Source organism: Rattus norvegicus, chromosome 8, assembly GCF_021556685.1.
Source record: "Rattus norvegicus strain SHRSP/BbbUtx chromosome 8, alternate assembly SHRSP_T2T, whole genome shotgun sequence".
In the NCBI taxonomy this organism is placed as follows: Eukaryota; Metazoa; Chordata; class Mammalia; order Rodentia; family Muridae; genus Rattus; species Rattus norvegicus.
This window is the reverse complement of record NC_141541.1, coordinates 64,893,136-64,914,854: the sequence shown is the minus strand read 5'-3', so window position 1 is coordinate 64,914,854 and position 21,719 is coordinate 64,893,136. Positions and strand designations below refer to the sequence as shown.

The following is a 21,719-nucleotide window of genomic DNA, read 5'->3' as shown; positions in this document are numbered from 1 at the left end:
AGCAATGAGAGACGCTGGCCACTGCCAAGTGGACTGTATGGATTAGGCCTGCAACCTGCTGTGGGGGCGGCCACACCCACCCACACTCTCAGGACTCCCAGGGACCACCAAATGTGACCGGGGACTTTAGTGGGGAAACCGAGGCCCAGAGAATTCAAGTGAGGTTTCCATCCCCCCAATCTCTGCCTCACGCAGCCAGTGCTGTCTCACTCCACACCAAAAGGCCAGTGAGGCTCACTCCACACCAAAAGGCTCCTCCTCCTATCCTAGACAGCTCCTTTCCAAGTCCCGTGCTGCATGCTCTCCCCGTGACCCCCTACACCACCTTGTCTGTAACTGGTGCCTGATATGTGCTCCAGCCTCCTCTTTAGTGGGACCAGCCTTACTCAGCTTGCTCCCTGACAGTCAGTTCTCAATCACTTTGTGGTATGGACACCCTCTATCTGAAAGGTCCTGACGTGTGTGTGCAAAAGTCCCCATTCCAGCGTATATTCATACCCAGGGCTATGTTGTTTCAGTGCTCACAGGTTCCTGGGGTTCCTCGTGAGGAACTCCTCTTTTCTTACTGCCCAGGTGCAATACTTAATGTCTGCCACTTACTGTACTGACACAGGACAGGAAGGTGGGCATCCGTGCCCTGGCCATGTCATTTCTGTCCCACCCTGCCACCTTATGAAGGCTCATGGTGTGCCTAGGTCAGATAACCCATTACTTTATCCCACAATCATCTATTCCTGGTGTCTTCTCTGTATCAGGCCTGGGCTGGGCCCGGGAATGTAGAGAACAAGCCCCACCCCTGCCCTGGGGAAACCAGAATTGTCACCAGCCTCAGCAAGAGGAGGGCAGGGCTTGGCAAAGGCAGGGACACCAGGACGTGGCCCCCTGAGTCCATAGAAGCTTCTTGAAGGGTATTGGGAAGTGACAGGGTCGGGGAGGGTGTTCCTGGCGGAGGGCACAGCAGGTGCAGGTCTGAGAAGCCTGACTCTGTTGAGGACAGGACTCCCATACTGAGTGAGGGAGAGCTAGGAGGCGCTAGGACCTGGCTTGAGGCTGGGGTCAGCTGGGAATGGGTACCAAGGGGCCTGAGTGAAAGCCATGTCCCCATCCAGAGAGTGTAGAGCAGGCCCTTCAGGTGGTTGGATCCTTACTGAGGAATGCAGCCCTTGGCCCCTGCAGAGGAGATACAAGACCCTCAGAAGGGGCTGGAGAGATGGTTCAGGACTCAGGAGTGTGCACTGCTCCTATAGACTATTTTAGTTCAGTTCCCAGCTCCCACGTTGAGCAGCTCATAAACACCTAGAACTCTAGTTCCAGTGCCCTCTTTGGGTTTCCACTGGCACTTGTACTCATGGGCACATACACAGACACAAACACACAGACACAGACACAGAGGGGGGAGGGGGAGGGAGAAGGAGAGGGAGAGGGAGGGAGAAAATGAGGGAGAGAGGGAGAGAGAGAGAATATGTCTTTAGAAAACTCTTTTTGAAGTGGGTGGGGCAGACTAGGGTGGTGGGTGTCATTCAGCCTGAGGAAAAATTTGCAGGTCCTTCCTGACCTTGTCTCACATAACTCTAGTTGTCTCCGTGAGGGTATGTTGGGAGTCAGTGGGACATCAGTTCTGTAAGTAAACGTTTAAGGGAGAGGAACCTAGAGTTGCACAGGTCTAGGTCTTCCAAGGTGGTTTCCCCTGCTTTTGTTGATAGGTTCACAGTGAGAGAACTATGGCCTGGACTCTTGGGGAGGCCTACAGTGTGGGTGTTGGGGTTCATCATCTGCTTCTGGTTTCAGCAGACCTGCTGGTACTCAAACATCCTAACATACATGTTCTCATATCCAGTGTCCCTGTAGGTAGGAGCCCTGGGGATAAGCACCATCGTACACACAGGGTCGGTGGTGGTGGGGGTGGGGGGAGAAAGCATGTTCATACAGAGTCTCCTCACTGATGGGAACTCTCAGAGACACACAGAAGGTCTTGTGGGTTTCTTTCCTTACACACACACACACACACACACACATACACACACACCCTCTTTGCTGTCACTCAGGGAATAACAACAGACCCACACTGTCTGACTACACAGACAGACATGCTACTGGGGTACACACACCCTCAAGGCTCACCCTACATTATACAGTAGTCTCTGCCCACCTACTCAGCTCTTCAACCTTCTCTTCAGTGTAAAGAAAAACACACTCATCTCCCTCTTCCCCGGGGCTTTCTGCAAAGGGGCCCTTTGTGTTCTCCCTCACTCTGAGCCCAGACCAGAGTTCCCCAGGGCAGTGACTTTTCTTTTTCATCTGGAGAATTTCCCTACCCCTTATCCAGCACTTATAGGCTTGAGTCCTGAGTTTGGGCCCCAGCCAGCCTGTGCACTTGGGGTGACCTTCTACTCTTGTCATTTTGGCCCCATGTTCTCCAGCCAAGGTCTCAAATAGGTCCCAGAGTTCCAGTAGGGGCCTAGGGGGTCGGCGCCTGGGGCCCGGTGGGAGCGTGGACTCCTGCCTTTCAGCGAGAGAAGTGCTGCTTAGATCTGCATTTTATATTAGGGTCTGGGCAAGATTAAAAAAAAAATCCATTAGCTCCCTATTGATTTTGTTTTTCTGATTACAAAAGAAAATCCAACACTACATTTGTGGAATGCAGAAGCCACAGAAGCCCCCTTGCCCTGCCCCTCAAAGGTGATCACCTGGAGGCCTGGCGTATGTTCTCCATCCGTGGATAGATAGGCTGTTGTTTGTAAACACAGTTATTCTGAAGGAGCATCTTGATTCCCTCCCGTTGTCATGCAGCTGTGCCTCACGCTGTCGGATGGCTGCAGGATGTTCCACAGCGTGCATGGGCTATGTTTTACTTGAATATTTCCTTATTGATAAACACTTAGACCATTTCCAATTTCTTTTGTACTCTTACTGGCAACGCTGCTATGAGCATCCTTGAGTATTTTTATGTGCGTACTTGCACTGTCTCCCCCCCACCCCAGCCCCCGTAGACGGTAGAAATGGGATTACTAGGTTGTAGGGTGTGTGGGTTTAAAATGTTAATCAATACTGCCAAATTACCCTTGCAGTGGTTGAGCCAACTTCTCTCCCTTCAATGGTCTATGAGTGTTCATTTCCCATCATCCTTGCCAGCATTGCTTGTTATAAATCATTTTAATTTTTCCCAATCTGATGGGCAAAAAATGGTATCGTGTCGTTTTCATTTGCATTTGCCTGATTGCTAGTGAGAGGGAACATCTTTTCATACGTTTATTGGCCAATTTACTTCTTCCTCTGCGGATTTCTAATTCACTCCCAATTTTTTCTCTTTTGTCTTTTTTCTTATTGATTTGTAGGGGCTCTTTGCATATTAGTGGCATTTTCTTGTCGCGCCTTACTTGCATTTTAACATTGTTTATGGTGTCTTCTGCTGTACAGATGTTGTACATGTTTATGCAGTTGGGTTTGTCAAATTTTCACTTTACAGTGTCTGGATTTAATGTTTGCCATAGGAAGGCTTCCCCACTGCACAAAGTCTCATTTCAAATATGAGTTTTATTGCTGAAAAATCTTCTCAAAGCTGTGTTTGCAGGCTCCTTTCCAGCTGTCTGTTCCCCTCAGCAGCTGCAGAACCGTCTCTGGCGGGAATGGGGTGCGGTGGCCCCATCTGTCCACCCTTCAGCTCTGTCCTTCCCTTTGTCCATCTAGGTCTGAGATAACTGCAGCTCTGTCTTTGCACCTCCATCTCTTGGATGTTCTGCCCCGCCCCTCTTCCGTCTCTCCTGGGATCCGCCCCAGCTATTTTCTCATTAGGCAGGAGTGACTAGGCCCGCCTTGGTGGTGTGGGGACAGGGTGGCAGCTGTCAGGGAATGTGCTCCCCTCTCCTTGTGTCTGCCAGTCTAGCTTCAAGTCATGCGGACTGACAAATAGGCTGTGTCCCTGTTTTCTGAAACAGTGTTCTTTCCGGAGGGCAGCTGTGAGCCAGCCCTAGTCCTGCCTCCACCACGAAGCCCTCAGGATCTCTTTCCTCTTTTCCGTAGTCTTGGACCAGGCCCTACCCTTCTCTCCCTGGTGCTCTCTCCTGTTCTTACCATCTCAGTGCAGGGAGGGCTCCTTCTAGACCAGCTGCTACATCTCAGGTCTTGGTTTCCACGGGTGTAACACAGGCCCGGGAAGGCTATGCTTTCAACTGTTAGAGCCCATGCAGGACACCCGGAACTGGCAGGTCGGCCAGCTAGAAATCATGAGGAGCTCAAAACACGCGCCTAGCCCCTGTCACCCCTGCCAAGATCATGTTCCTACAGAGTCCACTTTATTCCTCACCCACCTGGGTACCTTGAACTTGCCAGATACCGTATTGGGCCTGAGGTCTGAAGAGAGCAGCGTCTAACTGGCTGTCTACAGACAGAACCCAGGTCTCCACTTCTTTCTCAGCAGCATGCAAATTCTCCCCACCCCCCAGCTTTAGATAGACACTGTACTCAGGGTACAAAAGGGAACACTTTGCAAAGCCTAGCTTACCACGACCATAACAAAATACCCAAAACAAGCATCTTACAGAGCAGTGGTTCTTAACCTTTATGCTGTGACCCTTTAATACAGTTCCTCATGGTGTGCTGACCCCCAACCATACAATTATGTCATTGCTACTTCAGAATTGTCATTTTGCTATTGTGATGAATCATAATGTAAATATCTGATATTCAGGGCATCTGATACGCGACCTCTGTGAAAGGGTCATTTGACCACAAAGGAGCTGACGGTTTTGGAGATCCTAGTCCATGACTGGTTAGCTCTGTTACTTCAGGCCTATAATACAGTAGCACATTGTGGTAGAAAAATTGTGCAGCAAAGCCCTTACTGCTGAAGAAAGTGGGGCCTCAATGTCCAATGAAAGCACAGTCTGATCGACCTAAGGACCTCCCACTAGGCCCCAGCCCTCCAGAGTTCAGTTTCCTTCCATAGTGCTTCCCTGGAGTCTATGCCTTTAATACATGAGCCTGTGGGAGACACTCAAGCTCTAAACTATAGCAAGATGCTAGTGGAAATACTCCCCACAGCCTTCTGGAAACGAGGCCTCAGTGGGCTGTAGAGGACAGAGTGAGAGCTTTGGAGGGGAGTCAGGGGAACTGGGAGGTCTGTAAAACATCACCCAAGTGCATAACCTAAAACCCAAGGCCGCCATCCCTGACTCATGGGCGCTGCTTTTCTGTCTCGGTGTCTTCCCTCCAATCATGATGGGTCATGTCTGTCCGTGTATCTTCCCTGCACCGGGCATCCCTCCCAGTCACCAGGCTCAGAGTGGCTTCTTAACAGGAAGTGTGTAAAGGGGTGGGAGGCTGAGTGAATGGAGGCAGTGTGCTGTCAGAGGGATCCGGTTGGGGGGAGAGGAGACGGGAGGGTGTTCTGGGTTGGCTGTGGGCTGACTTGCAGGAGATGCCAGCCCTTGCAGCTCTGTCTCCAGTCTGTATGATGGGAAACCTCTCAGACTCCACTCCCGTGTGGTGCCTTCCAGAACAAGAATATAATTTCTATGACAGGCTGTTTCTTGGTAGTGTTCTCTCCCCTGCAGTTGCTGAGGGACAGGCCCTGGATTTTCAGGGCTCTATATGTTCTGCTGAGGGGCAAGGATCCAGCAGGGCAGATTGGAAGGAAGCCTTGCCCCTGCTCTGGTCCCTTGGTCCTCCTCAGCTGAGCTTCATATCTTTCCTGGGACTAAGCACATGGACAGGCCTCGTGTCCAGGAGAGCCCTGGCTCCTACTGCAGCTCCTCCCTGCCCCAAATCATTGTCATGCTCTGCCTGTGGTCCCATTTCCATAGCAACTTCTTGTGATGCCTCTGAGGAGAGCAGGAGCTTCAAAAAGGGTTGGGGGAAGGGAGCTGGAGACCCAGTCATTGTCTGGGAGCATGGCAGTGGGGGCTTGAGAAGCACTCATGGGGATGGCTTGGTCTGCCAGCTCAGGTGGAACTGGGCTCAGGGCTGCCAGCCAGGTGGTCTGGAGGTATGCCAGGGACATGGCTGTCCTTGTTGGCCTGGGCCTGGCTGGCTCATGCCAGTCTACCGGGAGCCAGCTTGGGCAGGCATTGAGGGCACTCCTGCCTGGCTGGACCTGGCTTGGGAGACCCAGGTCTGAAGAATTGTTCAGGCTCTGGCTACTCACCTGGGCCAAGCTGGCACCGCCATGTCCTGTCTTTATCTCCAGGATTTTCAGTCATTGAGAGACATCTTTAGGGCCATCTGTATTGGGGCACAATTTAAGGCCGGAGGGCTGTTTAGCTAGTGGTCCTTTGTCTGGTCCTTTTCCTGGCATAGCCAAGATCCTGCTTAGCACCTAATTCTCTGCCTCCTTCTAGGAGGGGAATCTGCAGCTTGGGAGGCAGGAAGACCTCACCTTCTAGACCTCACTTGCCGCATTGGTGAAAGTTGCACTCACTTACATCCTTGGCTTGCTAGAACATGAATTCTTGGAGGGACTCTGGGCCTTTGCCATTTTCTGCCCGCATTGCGTTCATCGTCTTGGAGTCCACTCCTCCATCTATCAGATCTTAAAGGTCTCTGAGAGGCTCTGGGAATCAGGCCTGTGCTGTATAGTCCCACATGGAAACACCAGAGAGCTCAGGGGGCGGCTCCCAGGAAAGACGGGTGAAGGCTGTGGCAAGTGAACTGGGTTTCCTAGGCACTTCCCCTCTTGTACTTCCCTCTGTAATCTTTGCATTTCATGGACTACTATTTGAGGGAGGATTACCACGGTGCTCCCTGAGTCACACACCCGTGAAATCTCGCCTGCGATGTACCTGTCATGTTTTCCCCTAACACACAGAAAAATAGTCGCAAACCAATGAGAGTAAAAATGTTTGCATCCCACTTAAATCCTTTCCCCCTTCCCATGCAGCCCAGAGCTGGTGTCTCCACTCTGAGAGACACAGATCTGGGACCCCTCGGTGATAACTCAGACAGGGATTCAGGACTTTGAGAGGTTAAAGAAACTGAAGAAGAGAAAAAAGCTTTGCTTAGGGCCACAGGATCCTAAAGCTGGAGAGTTGGGGGGTACCTGCCTTGTTTCTGGCCTTATGGTAATGTCACGTCAGAGACCCCAGGCTGGACACCTTAGCATCTTTCCTGCTTCTGTCTGGGGAACCTTTGGAGGATACTTGAAGAGGGAATAAGACAGTGGAGAGGATAAGTAGGAGCTGCAAAGATCTTTGGGGACAGGTAGGGGTTCAGGTTCGAAGCTGCATCCTGGGCTCTGTCAACCGCATTCTCTGGGGTTAGCCTGGAACCTGCCTTAGCATCTAGTGGCTGAGGAGGAGGAGGAGCAAACGGAGGTGTTGATGGACACCTACTGTCCAATAGACCACCTCTGCTAGTCTATTGCTGTCTTGGCAGAAGGAAGAAACCCTTATTTCATGAATGAGGGAAGTGAGGCTTAGAGGTTGACTGGTCCAAGATCACAGGTCCAGTTGTGAGGACAAGCAGCCAGATCCTCCACCCTGTTGCCAGATAACCATGTTCCCAGAGTTTCGATGATCCAGCTGGTGGCATGAATGTGCAAGTGCACGTGTGCCATTGAGTAGGGTGTGTGTGTGTGTGTGTGTGTGTGTGTGTGTGTGTGTGTGTGTGTGTGCAGTGTTAATTGCCCAGCTGGGTGCACTCAGGCCCATTTGCATGTTTACCCCTCACCCCTCATACTATCCTGTTCATCCTTCCTGACAGCTACCGCCTTCTCTTTCTTCCCACAGCCTCTTGTATCCACAGGTCCTGAGGTTCTGGCACCTATGAGCAAAAAGGTCAACTGAGCCAGACCCCAGCTCATCCCAGCCCAGCTGCGCCTAACACTACCCAGTCACAGGTAAGAGAACATTTGTGGGTTAGTGGGGCTTCCAGGGAGGGCTGTCTCAAGGCCCTCTTTCTATATGATTCCATCTGTCCCTCTCCTCTGCAATCAAACCCCAGTAGCCCTTGCTGTGGCCAGTCCTGGTCCGTAGCCAGTTCAGAAGCCTAAGGCACTTGTCCCAGCCACATGGTTTCACAGACAGCGCTGGCTAATAGGTTCCCATTTGGTATGGGGAGTGGGGTTCTCCAAAGGCAAGCTGAAGCATTCTGCCCTTAGTCCTGTCACATTGTTGACCAAATGTGTGCTTGACTCCAGGTCAGGAGGGAGTGGGAATGTGTGGACGGAGATAGTCAATGTCCAAGAAACTGTCAAGAGGCAGCCTTGGCTCTCATGTGTGGAGTTAATGGGGCTCTGCAGTTGACATTTGGGTCCAGACACCTTCAGGGCAGGACAAGGCTCAGACCCTAGGTGTATTTGTGATGAGCATTGTCAGCCAGATGACCTTAGCTTTGTGTGAAAATAGCAGATTGCCTCTTGGTCTGTGCCGCAAGGAACAAGGCAACCATAGTGTGGGAGGGAGGGGACAGGCTCTCCCATTCCATGTCCCAAGTGAGGGGATGTATGGAAGCTATGCTCTAACAGAGGAGATGGGAGGGGAGCAGACAGGACAGGAAAGGGACCTAGGGTGCTACTTGGCTTGACTGTGGATTGATTTGTGACAGATTAGTCACCTTACACCTGTGTCTGAGCCAGTTTAAGGCTACAGTGGTACTTTGTTACCGTAATGAAAGCTAGACCATGCTGCCCTCTGTTCTAGGCTCAGTGGCGGTGCGGGCTCAGAAGATCCGTTTCTGGGCCTGGGGGACAGCTGTGTGGCTCGGGGAGAAAGTTGTGCAAACAGCACACCCAGTTTTTCTTTTCCAGATGCTAGGTGTCACTCTGAAGTCCACATACCCCACCAAAACAGTCCTAATAATTGATTGGTTCTGGAAGGATTGGTTGCCTGTGGTGGTTACCAGGTGTTGGGCAGGAAGCCTAGATGGTGGGGCACAGTGTGCTGTGTTCTGCCTCACCCTGGTCAGGAGGCTGCTGCAGTTCCGTCTCTGTCCTGCGGGCGGCAGCACTGACAGGTACAAGATGGGATCACTCCAGGAAGTGCAGGGCAGGGGGAGCCTGTCTGAGCTGGGGGCTGGCAAGGCTGGCTGAAGGAGATGACTCCAGGCCAAGGCTGGAAGCCTGTAGGGTCCTTTAAAAGCCATCTATTTTTTTGGTTATAAAATGTAATGTGTGTTCTCAATAGAAAAATGCAAGTGCTTGGGTGTTTTGCCCGTCAGTCTTTTACAAAATATGTATTTATGACATAATTGGGATCAAGCTGTACTTACTGTTTTCTAACCTGCGTTTTGCACTTAATACTACACCAGGATCATTTCCCCACCATTAAATACTCTTCTATAATGTGATTTTTAATGGCAGCATAATGTTCCAGCCTGTGTTGCCGTGTCCCATTTAACTAGTTCTCTATTGTGTATTTTGATGGTTTCCAGTGTTTTGTCACTATAATAAAGCGCATAGGGAGATCCTGGCAGGAAAGGGCTGAGGTAGAGAGGGCAACATAGGCTGTATGGTGGAGGTTGGACACTTGTATGGTGTTTTGGCTCAGGGAGCTGGGAAGGGGGCTGTTGCCGGCTGTGCCGAGGGGCAGGCTTGGCTTAGTGACCCCCCTGAAATCCTGAAGAAGCCCATGGTTTTCCTTTCTCTCCCCTGCCTCTCTGGCTGGTACTTCTCAAAGTGCTCCTGTGTTTGGGAAGGAACAGGGTAGCAGGCTGGAGGAAATGCAGGCAAGGCTAGGTTACTGTCTTACACCTCTTGGCACGGGGTGGGGTGGGCATCTGTGGTATTTCCATGGGGCCCTCGTGTAGCTGGGGGGAGCCTTGTCCAGTTCTCTTCCTTGCACTGTTCCCCCAGAGGCTGGGACGACACATGGGTATGTGTTTGTGGGGATTCTCAGGGCAGACTGTCTCCTGAGTCACACATTTATCCTTACATGGTGTGTACTACGTCTCCATGCATGGTCCCTGGTGTCACTGTTGGCTCAGCGGTTCATTCCTGTCTCATTCTCCTGACTGACTCAACACCAGCTGCACAGTAGGTGCAGCCCTTTGTGCCCATCCTCACACCTGGAGAACCATGTGCCCCTATCAGGGACATGTCAGACAAACCCTATCCTTGTAGATCTGCCCTTCAAACAGGACAGACAGGGACATTTAGAGCAGTTCAGTAGTCAGGCCAGGGAGTGATATGTGTTCTAGAGACAAAGAAAGCCAGAGAGATAACATGAGATAGGGTTCCTCCAGTGCTGGATGGCTGGGACGAGACTCCTGGCAGAGGGTCCTCTGAGCAAAGACCAGGAGGAAGAGTAGAGGCTTGAGGTTCTGAGCAAAGCAGACCCAGAAGTCACTATGGAGGGGACTCAGTTCTCAGGCTCTGGATCCCTGGTAGAGACAAGGTGGGTGGGCCAGAGAAGCTGGAAGGCAAGTCTAAAGACCCCAATCTCATTTTGGATTAGTGATAGCAGGATTAACCGGGGGGGGGGTTTGAAGGGGCATCCACAGGGAGATGCAGACTCTGGGAATGTGAGTGATGGGCACAGCTTACTCAGGACTTGGGTAGGCTGGGAGGAGAAGACAGAAATGGGAGGTGTTCTAAGGATGGGCACACAGGGTGGACCTGTGAACGGCAGCTGGAAAGGGCCAAGGCTGCACATGTAGACATGTGACTATTGTCAAGAGCAAGGTGGCTGGGAAAGCCTCAGCACCTAGGATAGAGCATTACAGAGGGATGGGGTGCACTGCCCAGCAGGAGCCCAGCCTTTCGGGCTCCCTGGTGGCAGCCTGCCCTTTTACTGCAGCTCTGTGGAGGAGGGGTTTCAGTCTGGAGAAATCCCTGCCGGCCCACTCTTCCAGCCATTCTTCCCCAGGACCTAATGCTTGGGACTTTCTGTGATGTTTGTCAGGGCAGGGAGGTGTGCTGATTGTACTGGGCTCAATTCTATTACCGTCAATTCTATTACTTCCTGAGACAGAGAGAGAGAGAGAGAGAGAGAGAGAGAGAGAGAGAGAGAGAGAGAGAGAGAAAGAGAGAGAGGCAGAGACAGACAGAGAGACACTGTAGCAGCTCAGGTCCCACTGAGCGCCACCCCCTTTCTTGTGGTCACCCTTCCTCAGGAACCTGCAGTATTTCCCTGTTTGCCTGAGGATGAAGTCTGGAGTCCCTGTCTTGTAAATTGTCATGATCTGGCTAAGCCCCTCTTCTTTTCTATAGATGACTTGTCCGCCTGAGCTCAGTCTCACTTCCCTCATTTCCTTCTGGAATGTTTTTTCTCACAACTAGCTAAGGCTCACCTCTCTAAGATGCTTTCTTTGACACCACCACCTCATGGTTCCTTTCAGCTGGTTGGCACTTCATGCTGGTCCTCCCCAGACCTGATGGCTTACGGTGAGCTGACCTAACCTGTTGTATCATGTCAGCTCATCAACGCCATCACCATCTTCAACTTGTTTCCATCTTGCTGTCCTCGTTCTCTTGTTCCTCTTATCTCTGGTCTGTGTACTGTTCTCACCTCATGCATCACTGTCAACGCTCTTCCCAAGCCACAGGGCTCTGGGGACTGGGGTGCCCAAGCTGTGCTGGGCACTAGGACACTGGGCGAGTCTCTTTCCTATTGCTGTGATAAAACGCCATGGCCAAGGCAACTTACAGGAGGAAGAATTTATGGGGCTTATGGTTCCAGAGGGAGGGGAATCCATAATGGCTGAGTGGTGACGTGGTGTGGGAGCAGGGGCTGAGAGCATATTTTGGAACCATAAACAGGAAGCAGACAGATTGAACTCAAAATGACCCAAGTCTTTTAACTCTCAAAACTGGCCTCCAGCGACACACTTCCCCCAACAAGGCCACACCTCCTAAGCCTTCCCAAACAGCTCCATCTACTGGGGACCAAATATCCAAATGCCTAAGATTACAGGAATACTTCACACCACCAGTCACCCAGGGAAGTTATTAGAGACAGGGACCTCTGAAGTCCATCCAGGCCTCCTGATCTGGGTTTGCTAGGGAGCTCTAAGAATGTATGTAGATGACAAGGGAGGCCAGTCACCGTGTGTGTGTGTGTGTGTGTGTGTGTGTGTGTGTGTGTGTGTGGGCAGAGGTCAACCTTGGGTGTTATTATTCAGGCCACCCACCTTGGTTTTTTAAGTTTCCTTATTATCCTGGAGCTTGTAGAGTAGGCTAAGCAGGCTGGACAGCAGACTCTAGGGGTTGTCTGCCTCCATAGAACTTGTATTACAAAGCACAAACCACCACTTTAGTTTTTAATTACAAAAAAATTTTGGTCCTGAGGTTGAACTCAGGTCTTTACGTGTGAAACGCTTTACCGAGGGAGCTATTTCCTTAGCTACCCCAGTTGCCTCTTGATGATTGTTCCCAGGGGAGTACAGGTGTCCATCTGACCTTTCCTTACACAGCTGCACGGCTGATGACATCACTCTGTTCAGGTCCTGGAAGAGCTCTGCTGAGACTCTTTCCTCCCAGAGCTGAAGCTGCCTCCCAGGCTCTGTGGGACAGAGGATGCACTTGGTACCCTGGACATCTCCTCTCACACATCAGAACCAGTGGGCGACCATCACTCTCATCCCAGTGGGAGACCTGAAGGGGTCTCAGCAGTGTCTTGGGTTTGGTGAAAAAAAAATACTCCCTCCCTGAACCTCTGCCCACTTAGAGCCAGGGAGCTGTCCAGGGTACCGGAGACATGCGTCTCTACGGCTGTTTGAGGATTCAGTGTCACAGCTGGTGTCTCCAGAGCACAGCCCATTCCCCAACTCACTACATCTGAATCACAGGCCCAGAGATGAGGAATTCGGTTGGCCTATTCCCCCGGCATTATGGAGAACCTTCTGTGTGCAGTGATCTAGGAATGGCGTGAGCAATCTTGGGGTTAGAGAAGGCAGTAACCTGTCAGAGCCACACGACCCATGTGGGGTCGAGTCGGCCCCTGGACCCTAGAGTGAGGCAGAGTAGTAGGCTGCACAGCCGAACTCCACACCTACCTGGCTCATCATGCAGTGATGTCTCACCGCCCTGGAGACCAGCGGCCTGTGAGGGAAGCCTGGCTTCTCCATGTCTCTTCACCTGGTGCCTCCCTGGGTGCTACGTCTGACTTAGATTGGATCTTCATATTTTACAAAATGTATGTGAATCAATTGTATTTAAAAACTAGATTGTGGGGGTTGGGGATTTGGCTCAGTGGTAGAGCGCTTACCTAGGAAGCGCAAGGTCCTGGGTTCGGTCCCCAGTCCCGGGGAAAAAAAAACAAAAAAAACTAGATTGTGCTTTATTTACTTCGTGTGCCACAGAACGTATGTGGAGGTCAGGGGACAACGTCTCCTCCTTCTCTCCAGAGATCAAACAGTTCATCAGGCTTAGTAGCAGATACCTTTACCCATTGAGACTTCTTACTAGCTCGCACACACACACACACACACACATATATATATATATATATATATATATATATAATTTTGTCAAACAACTATATTGAATTAAGGGCCATCATCCTATTCTTGTGTGACCTCAGTCTAATTAGCTAATTGCATTACAGCATCTCTCTTTCCAATTAAGGGCATATTCACATTTTGACATTATTTAGGGGTGACCGTTTGAGCATGTATGTGTTTTTTGTGTTGGCAATGGAAACCAATGCTTTGTGCATGCTAGGTTGACCAACTCCTGCCCCGTTTCCCCAGCTCTCATGACAGGGTCTTGATATGTAGTCAAGGCTGCCTCCAAAATCCAGATCTTCCTGTCTATGTCCCTGTGTGTACCACAGTGCTTGGCTGACAACATGACTTACAGAGCAGCGAACAGTCCCAAGGGGGAGCAGGCAGCCATGTTGTGATGAACACCTTGTCTTGTGGCGTGCAAGTCCCCAAGCTGCCAGGAAAGGTAGGTTCCCACCTGCTCAGAGGCCTCTTTCAGCCCGGGAGCAGAACTGTGCTCAGGATTTCTTACACGCTGTTCGTAGAGCAGCCTTGTACTGTCAGGGTGAAGGGCAGCTAGGCACAGCTAGGTCCAACTCCTCAGGGCTCTACCCTGAAGCTCGGTGTCCTGAGGCAGCTGCATTTACCATTAAGTTCAGTCTGTGAGCTCGTCTGTTTTTTTTTTTTAATGTATTTATTTTATGTGTGTGAGTGTCTTGCTTACATGTATGTAAGTATATCATATGCATGCTTGGTGGCTGAGGAAGGAAGGCATCAGATCTGGAACTGGAGTTACAGATGGTTGTAAGCTGCCATGTGGGCTCTGGATCTCAATCTCCTGCAAGAGAACCAAGTGCTTTTAACTGCCGAGCCATTTCTCCAGCCCCAACTGCCTGTCTGTTTTTGTCATAGACAAGGTTAAGATCTGATGAAGGAAGGGAGTAGCAAAGTGTTTGGTTTTGTTCATCCTTTTTTTTTTCCTTTAATTTTTTTATTTTTATTTTTATGTGAGTACACTCTTCAGCCACACCAGAAGAGGGCACCAGATCCCATTACAGATGGTTGTGAGCCACCATGGGGTTGCTGGGAATTGAACTCAGGACCTCTGGAGGGGCAGCCAGTACTCTTAACCACTGAGCCATCTCTCCAGCCTGGTTTTGTTCATCTTTCTATTATTCACTCTGCAAACATTCATGAAACATGACTGTGGCCTAAGATGGGCTATACCTAGGGGCACCGAGATGAAGTGACTGTGGTCCCCAAGGGTGAAAGTCATAGCTATGGGTGAGGGAGGTGGGTCATAGGTGGCAGTTAAGAGTTGAATTTGCTCTCTCTTTTCAGCTCTGCGACTCCCGATGGTGTGAACTCAGGCAATTTACTTTAGTTGGGTGGACCTCAGTCTTGTTACCAGCAAATTGGAACCAATAATGTAATCTCCCTGGTGCAGATGAACTGGTCTGATGCATAGAAAGGGCTGGCATATGGTAAATATCCCACAAATCTACCTAGAGGCGCTCTGCTCCAGGGGAGTGTGGTAGAGAACATGAAGGGCTGTAGGCTACTCCTGTGAGAGGCCCAGCAGCCCTGGTGGGTCAAAGGAGGACAGGACATAACTGTCTTTGAGACATAGGAGGGGCATGCTGCACCAGAAGCGGGCAGCAGAAAGCCTGGAAGTCAATAGGACCTGGCATTATGCAGGTAGCCTGGGTAGCATGCTGCCTGCCCTCAAGCTTCCCCGGGTAGAGCGAGGTTGAGGGAGGGCATTTGTGTGTGGTGCTGGTACTTGGGTTTGGCCAGCCTTCAGCTGAGTTGAATTAAAATTCCTCTTGGAGAAGTTAACAATTTCCCAATTAAGGGACACACAGCAGTGAGGCGCCTCAGAGGCCTTTCAGTCAAGAGGCTCTTCTGTGTGGTGAAAGGCCGCCTGGGCTTGGAGTGCCTCAGGGCTGCTAAGAGGAGAGCTGAAGAGGGAGCCTTGCCAAGGCCCAGGGCAGACTGTGTGATGGGCTGGGGGACCCCTACTCCACTAGGGTCCTGTCCCTTACGGCCAACCCTATGCTGGGCCAGCCCAGGGCATTCCCCTGTGCTGCTTTTTCTTGTCTTTGCTTCTTCAGTTCCCATCATGAATGCCTAGAGTCCCTGTGTCCTGACCACCTCCTGAGCTCTGGCTAAGTTTGGGGAAACCTACAGAGCCTGTAGTCACTCCTGGGAGTCTCCCTTAGGGCATGATGGAGTTAGGAGAAGGCCTGGATCATCTTCTTGGCTCCTGGGGACTCATGGCCCCTGGTACCAAGACACACCTGCTTACCCTAGCTTTCCTGGTGACTTGTGGGTGTGGTTTTGTTGGGTGTTACCCAGCTGGCTCTCTGGGAGATTCTAGGATCTGTCCGGCTTGAATCTGACTATTTCTTGTGTGCCCCAGAACAGGCACAACCTCATGTCTGCTGGGTCCCACTGGGCTCCTTCTGCCTCCCTGATGTTTGGTGGGAGGGGCCATGATGAGCACCCCATTTGTAGACAGGGAAACAGAAACTCAGAGGACTTGTGACTCTGAGCTCAAGGGGGTTCTTGCTGGAAGACTCCTCTCATTACATGTCTCCTGGGGTCCTCCAAGTCCTTAAGCAGTGAGGGGCTGTAGAAAGATTGGCTATGTCCCCTCTTGTCAGTGAGCAATCTAGGCCTTTACCCCAAGACCAAGGGTGCTGTGCCAAGGTCACTCGAGAAATCCTCTGCCATGGTGGCTTCTCTGTCCAGCTATGGAAGGAAGCTAGAGGAAGCCTTTGCAGCCCACACTTGCCACACCCCTCCCTCCTCTGTGTGCCCTACTTTCTTGAGCTGTCACAGCCAGATCGACTGTGTAAACACTCAGAACTGTGAAAGCCTGGCCCTCCAAAAGGTCAACCAACCATGAGGCACTCCTGGGAGTCCTGGGGGAGGGGAAGCCTGGAGCCTCAGGAAAAGCAGGTCCTACAGACCCTCAAGTGGGTTGGGGAAGTCCTGATCAGCTGTTGGAAGCTGAGGGAATTTGCATTCAAATTCCAGCCTGGCTACTTACCATGTGGCTTTGAGTGAGTGACCCAGCCTCTGTGGACCTCTATTCACAGGGTGGATCCCACAGGGCTGGTTGAGTACTTGTTTGTAGAACAGAGACACATGGACAACACCCTAAGAGCTCTGATTTGGTGGAATTTGTTCTGTCCCCAGCTCTGTTCCTAAGGCAAGAGATTCAGTGTCCTCAGTTTTCCCATTTGCAGAATGGGCACAACAACACCTCCTTTAGTCAAGTATTATAGCCCCTCAGTGGGAGTCCTCTATATGTTCCACTGAGTCATTTAATGAACTTTTTCTTGAGTACCCAGTGGGCTTTGCCTGGGTCCAGCTATCACAGACTGCATGGGGGACAGTCTTCAAGGGCTAAAGTTATGCTTTTGATATTTGAAAAACAAATAATGCCTCTAACCTGTGAGCACCACTTGCCCAAGTACAGTAAACCTTCCTGGAACCCTGGGGGCTGCTGTTCATAATGAGCCACACGTGCTCACTTCTCTAAACAAGCTTGGTTTCACTTCTGTAAACAAGCTTGGTTGCCCCACCTGCACTTGATCACACATAGGCCCCAGTTACTCCGGCAGGAAGTACATGAGGATGCATGCTTGCCCCCATTGGATGAAGGTAGGAAGTACAAGGCCTTGAGAGTTTTACCTTTAGGAGCACCTGACTAACCTAATTCAGCTACATTGGAATCCTGGGTATGGACCTGACCAGTGTCCATCATCCTGGCCGACATTAAATATAGCTTGCTTTAATAAGACAACCATGGACTCGGTCTTTCTCATCTTAACTTTCGGTTTTAACAAGTTCCCACCTCTGAACAACCTAAAGTTCATAGGACCGATCAAGGAGAAATGCTTTTTTTTTTTCCCCACGGCTAGCATTTTATTCAGATAGCAGTCTCATTCATCACACATGGTCCAAGATAAGAACTCACATCAGAAGTTAAAGATTGGTCTTCAAGCATCATAGCCAACAATGCCACGTTTGTCTATGATCTCTCCGATATAAAACCACATCCACACCTCAGTGGCCATCAACCCATTCAGCACAGCTTCCTTCACTGTAAGGTGTTTGAAGCCACCAGCTTTAGCCCTGTGAATTATTTTTTTCATGCTCTGAATAGCTGTAGGGATTTCACCAGGGGTTGGGGGAACCAGCTCAACCTTGGCTGAGGCCAATCGAGGCTTCGAGTAAGTCTCGGCAGTGGCCACTGTCGACGGTGCCTTCTCCTCAAAGTTATGGATGAACTTAGCCATGGTCTGAGGTGGAAGGTTGGAGAAATGCTTTGAACCTCAACGGAGAGGAGCAGATAGAGCTTGGGAAGTCAGGGAGTGCTCCACGGTAGAGCCTGGTCCTTGGGATTCAAGAGGACTGTGGGAAGCTGGGGAGGATGAGGGATGGCAGAGACCCTGCCTGTTAGGGAGCAGTGTGAGCAAAGATCTGGCTGCACGAGTAAGCCTGGGGCACTGTCTGAGTTGCCCAAGGCAGCAATGGTAGGGAGAAGTGGGTGGGGTGGGGAGACAGACAGATCCTGTTTGTGGGATGGAGACATAAGAACTGGGGATATCTCTTCACATAGGACAGGGAGCAGGCACATAGCCTGGACCCAGATCCAGCCTGAGGGGAGGGTCAAGGGTTCATGTAGTGTTAGTGAATAGACAGGCTTCAAGGCTTCAGGTAAGGGGTAGGGAGGTCTCATGCAAGGGCTGTAAGGAGAGTCATGTCAGCTTTACAGATTGGCAAGTTTTGCTAGTTGGGGTTAGCCTGAGGGGCAGCCATCATCTGGAGCAAAAGAACCCAAAGCTAGGCTGTTTGAGGGTTATGAGAGAGTGAGTTGGGGAGAGTCTATGGTAGGCTAGGGACCCCAGACTCTCACCTTCCTGAGCACCTCTGCATGACAGCCAGGCCCTGGGCAGACCTCTGCAATTGGCCTGTTGGATTTGCACAGCAGTCTGGACAGTGCCGGGCTCTCAGGCGTATTCTAAAGAGTTTGCAACTAGGCTCTGGGTGGCCAATGTCTTCCCTGCCCAGCACCATGCCTTTCTGTCTGAACTTGAATCACCAGCTTTTACACTGGTCCTTGGTGGTGACCCCCTAGGCTTCCCTGGACAAGCTCAGTGCATTAGCACCCAAATAAAGCAGTCTTCCTTGACTTCACCTATCAGGGAAGTTAACGTTTGACCTGACGTCACACGAAAGCTGAGTTCCTGCTCTCTGGAGGGAGGGACTATGACAGTAACCTCCTCCCTGAAGTCTGATGGCCCCCTGCCTGGCTCTGCGGACCCAGGAGGTCTTTTTAGGCACAAGCCTACATGTAAGAGTCACCAGGGAGGCTGTAAAATCTCTGCCCCAGATTAAAACCTATGAGCTCCTCAAAACAATGAAAAATTTGCCTAATAAAAGAGGAGGCAATACTTAGGCACGGCCTAAATGAATGGAGTGACTTCCGGGATTAATCCAGGATATATGGGAGGGCACCCAGCCGGGAAAGGCACATGGTGGATATTGTAACAAATCGTTCGCTCCAGAGAGAAATAACTCCTAATGTGAACTGTAAGAGGGGGAGGGCACCTTGGCCTTGGGCAGCACCATCCTTCATCAGCTGGGCAGGCAGGGTCTCTGCTAGGGCAGCCTTACCTCCAGGCTGCAGACCATCAGTGACAGTCTCACCGTCCTCCCTTGGGTGGACCGACTCTGAATCTGCCTTCTGCTGCCGCTCCCTGGGATGCTTGATTCCTTCCTCATCCGGCCTCCTAATGTCCAGGCCTGTGTATTATTCCAAGGAAGGAACCTTAGAGCCTCGCAGGGTCTCTTTGCCCCAGTTTAGTTATTTAAGTGCAGGTACTCTCTTCAAACGCAGCTCTGTAGCCCACCAGTTTAGGTCCTTACATGTCTGTGTGCAGACATGAATAGAAAGGGAGGTATCAGCCCTGCCCAGAAGCACAGATGAGCACAGGGAAGCTCAACTCACAGAGAAAGGTTTTCTATGTCCTGCTTTCTACACAAGCCTTGGAGGCTGTGGCCAAGGCTTTGAAGGACCTGGGGACCATTTTCACAGGCTCTCTTGCTTGCGGCTGACCTGTTCTTCCGTTCATTGCTTCACATACTAATTTGACACTGATGTACTAGCTACTCAGTGTGGTTGCTGTTCTGGGTTCTCCTGGCACCCCTGCCCTCACACAGTTTATGGTCCTGTTGGAAAAATCCAGCCAAATGACAAAGAATTCAGGTAACCTCAGTTTATGGTAAACTTGGAAAGAAAATTTAAAGGGCTGTAAGTAAGAGGTGAGTAAGAGGCTCTGAGGGAGCCCAGATGCCTTTCTACATTGGGGACATTGAATAGAGGAGACAAGATGAGGGCCCGGAGGTGGTGGTGGTGGTGGTGGTGGTTGTGGTGATAGTGATGGTGGTGTTGTTGTTGTTGGTGGTGGTGGTGATGGTGGTAGTGGTGGAGGTGGTGGTGGTGGTGGTGGTGGTGGGTGTGGGGGCTGGAAGTATCTTGAGACCTGGAGAAGCCAGGGTGACTGGATTAGAATGAGCAGAGAGGGAGAGGTGGCTCAGAGGGACACCTGACGCTGCTGTGCATGGAGGATTGCGTGTGTACGTTGGGAGCAGAGTCCTAGGGAATGCTAAGCAGGAGAGAGGGAGATCAGATTTGTACCTCCCTCTGTGGGAGAGAATGTACCCAGTGTGGAGGGTGGGAGTGGGGAGCCGTAGTCTCAAAGTGTGGCCAGTATACACATCTCCAGGAGGGGTGGGGTGGATCATAGCCCGGGGTGGCCTGAGTGTTGGGAAGAGGCCAGTGCTTGGGTGGTTGGGTGGTGGGTAGCTGAGAGCCTGGATTGGATGAAGTCAGTTTTGTCAGGATTAGGGAAGGAACCTGGTTAGAGGTGGTAACTGTTTACTGAGTTGGGAGCTCTGGGGCAGTGGAAACCCCGGAGAACCTTATGCTGGGTCTGCTCTGTTTGCAGCAAACGCAGAGGCCCAAGTGTAAGCATCAGCTGTCGGGCCAGTGTTGGTGACTGACTTGCTGCCTCTGCTGGTCAGCTTCTGCCAACTTCTCATAAACTTAGACATATCTGGGAAGAGGGACCCTTAGTTGAGAAAACACCTCTATAAGATTGGCCTCTAGGGAGGGAAAAAAAGGTTGTGCTGTAAGCAAGACTGTAGAGCATTTTTTTTTTCTTTTTTCTTTTTTTCGGAGCTGGGGACCGAACCCAGGGCCTTGCGGTTGCTAGGCAAGCGCTCTACCACTGAGCTAAATCCCCAACCCCCCCGTAGAGCATTTCTTAACTGATTGGTGTGAGAGGGCCCAACCCACATTGGCAGTGCCAGCACTGAACTGGTGGTCCTGGGTTCTATGAGAAAGCAGGCTGAGTAAGTCACGGGGCGGGGGGGACGACAAGGCAGTAAGCAGCACCCCTCCATGGCTTCTACATCAACTCCTTTCTCAGGTTCCAGCCTTGAGTTCCTGCCCTGCCTTTTCTCAGGAATTGACTGTGAACTGAGAGTATCAGCCGAGACACAGCCTTTCCTCCTCAAGTTGCTTTTGGTCATGGTGTTTGTCACAGCAACAGAGACCTTACCAAGACTCTGCTCTCTGCAGTCCTCACGGCAAGACTTCTCAGTGCGCCCACTTCTCCAAGGTTAGAGGTGTTGCCCTAACCTCTCGGCTCACCTCATGGCCAAACCAGCTTCCAGATACCCACGGCATCCTTCTAGACCCTTTATGCTGAGAAGAGAGACCAAGAACCCAGTGCTACTTGACAGGAAGATGGCAGGGAGACACAGGGAGCCTGTGCCACCTCCTGCTGGTGCTTCCCTCATGTGTGTGTGTGTGTGTGTGTGTGTGTGTGTGTGTGTGTGTGGTGTTCCTGAGCATGCGCATGTGGCGAGCCCATTAACAAACAGAGAAATAAATTAACAAGTATTCAACCCACCAAATGTTCCTTCTGTTCTGTATAATAGAGCACGGGAACATAATTTTCCCCTGGAGCAAATCGCAACAGCTGAACCTGTTCCTCATTTTCCTCCAAAAACTGCTTAAAATTCTGGAACGCTTGTTGGTTTCGGGTTCTTTCCCTTGCTGGCTCCTGTCCCCGATCCCCAGGCTGCTTCCCTCTGCCTTGCCCATGCCAGGCCTCGAAGGAGCCAGGTTGTCATAGTGAGAGGCCTATACATACCGAGGAAGCCCAGCTGGGGTGGGGCAGCAGCTTGGGCTGGGCCACCGAGATGTCAAGGGGCTTTTGGTGCAGTGAGCCAGTTTGGTGACTGGATTGGCCAGGGCTGGCAGAGTGAAGCAGTGGCACCCA

General features: G+C 51.2%; 1 protein-coding gene and 1 pseudogene across 7 annotated transcripts in view; one reads left to right on the top strand and one right to left on the bottom strand.

Moving 5' to 3' along the window:
- Lingo1 (leucine rich repeat and Ig domain containing 1) overlaps positions 1–21,719 on the top strand; it is a 181,592-nt gene that overhangs the window by 13,981 nt on the left and 145,892 nt on the right. For 6 of the 7 annotated variants that reach the window (XM_087561976.1, XM_087561979.1, XM_087561978.1 and 3 more), the window contains exon 2: positions 7,722–7,831. The gene's annotated coding sequence lies outside the window, so the exon portion shown is untranslated. Of the gene's footprint in view, positions 1–5,872; positions 5,984–7,721; positions 7,832–21,719 lie in introns of those variants that run through there. The other variant, XM_087561984.1, reaches the window with a different exon arrangement.
- LOC120094169 (ATP synthase subunit g, mitochondrial-like) lies at positions 17,304–17,723 on the bottom strand (annotated as a pseudogene).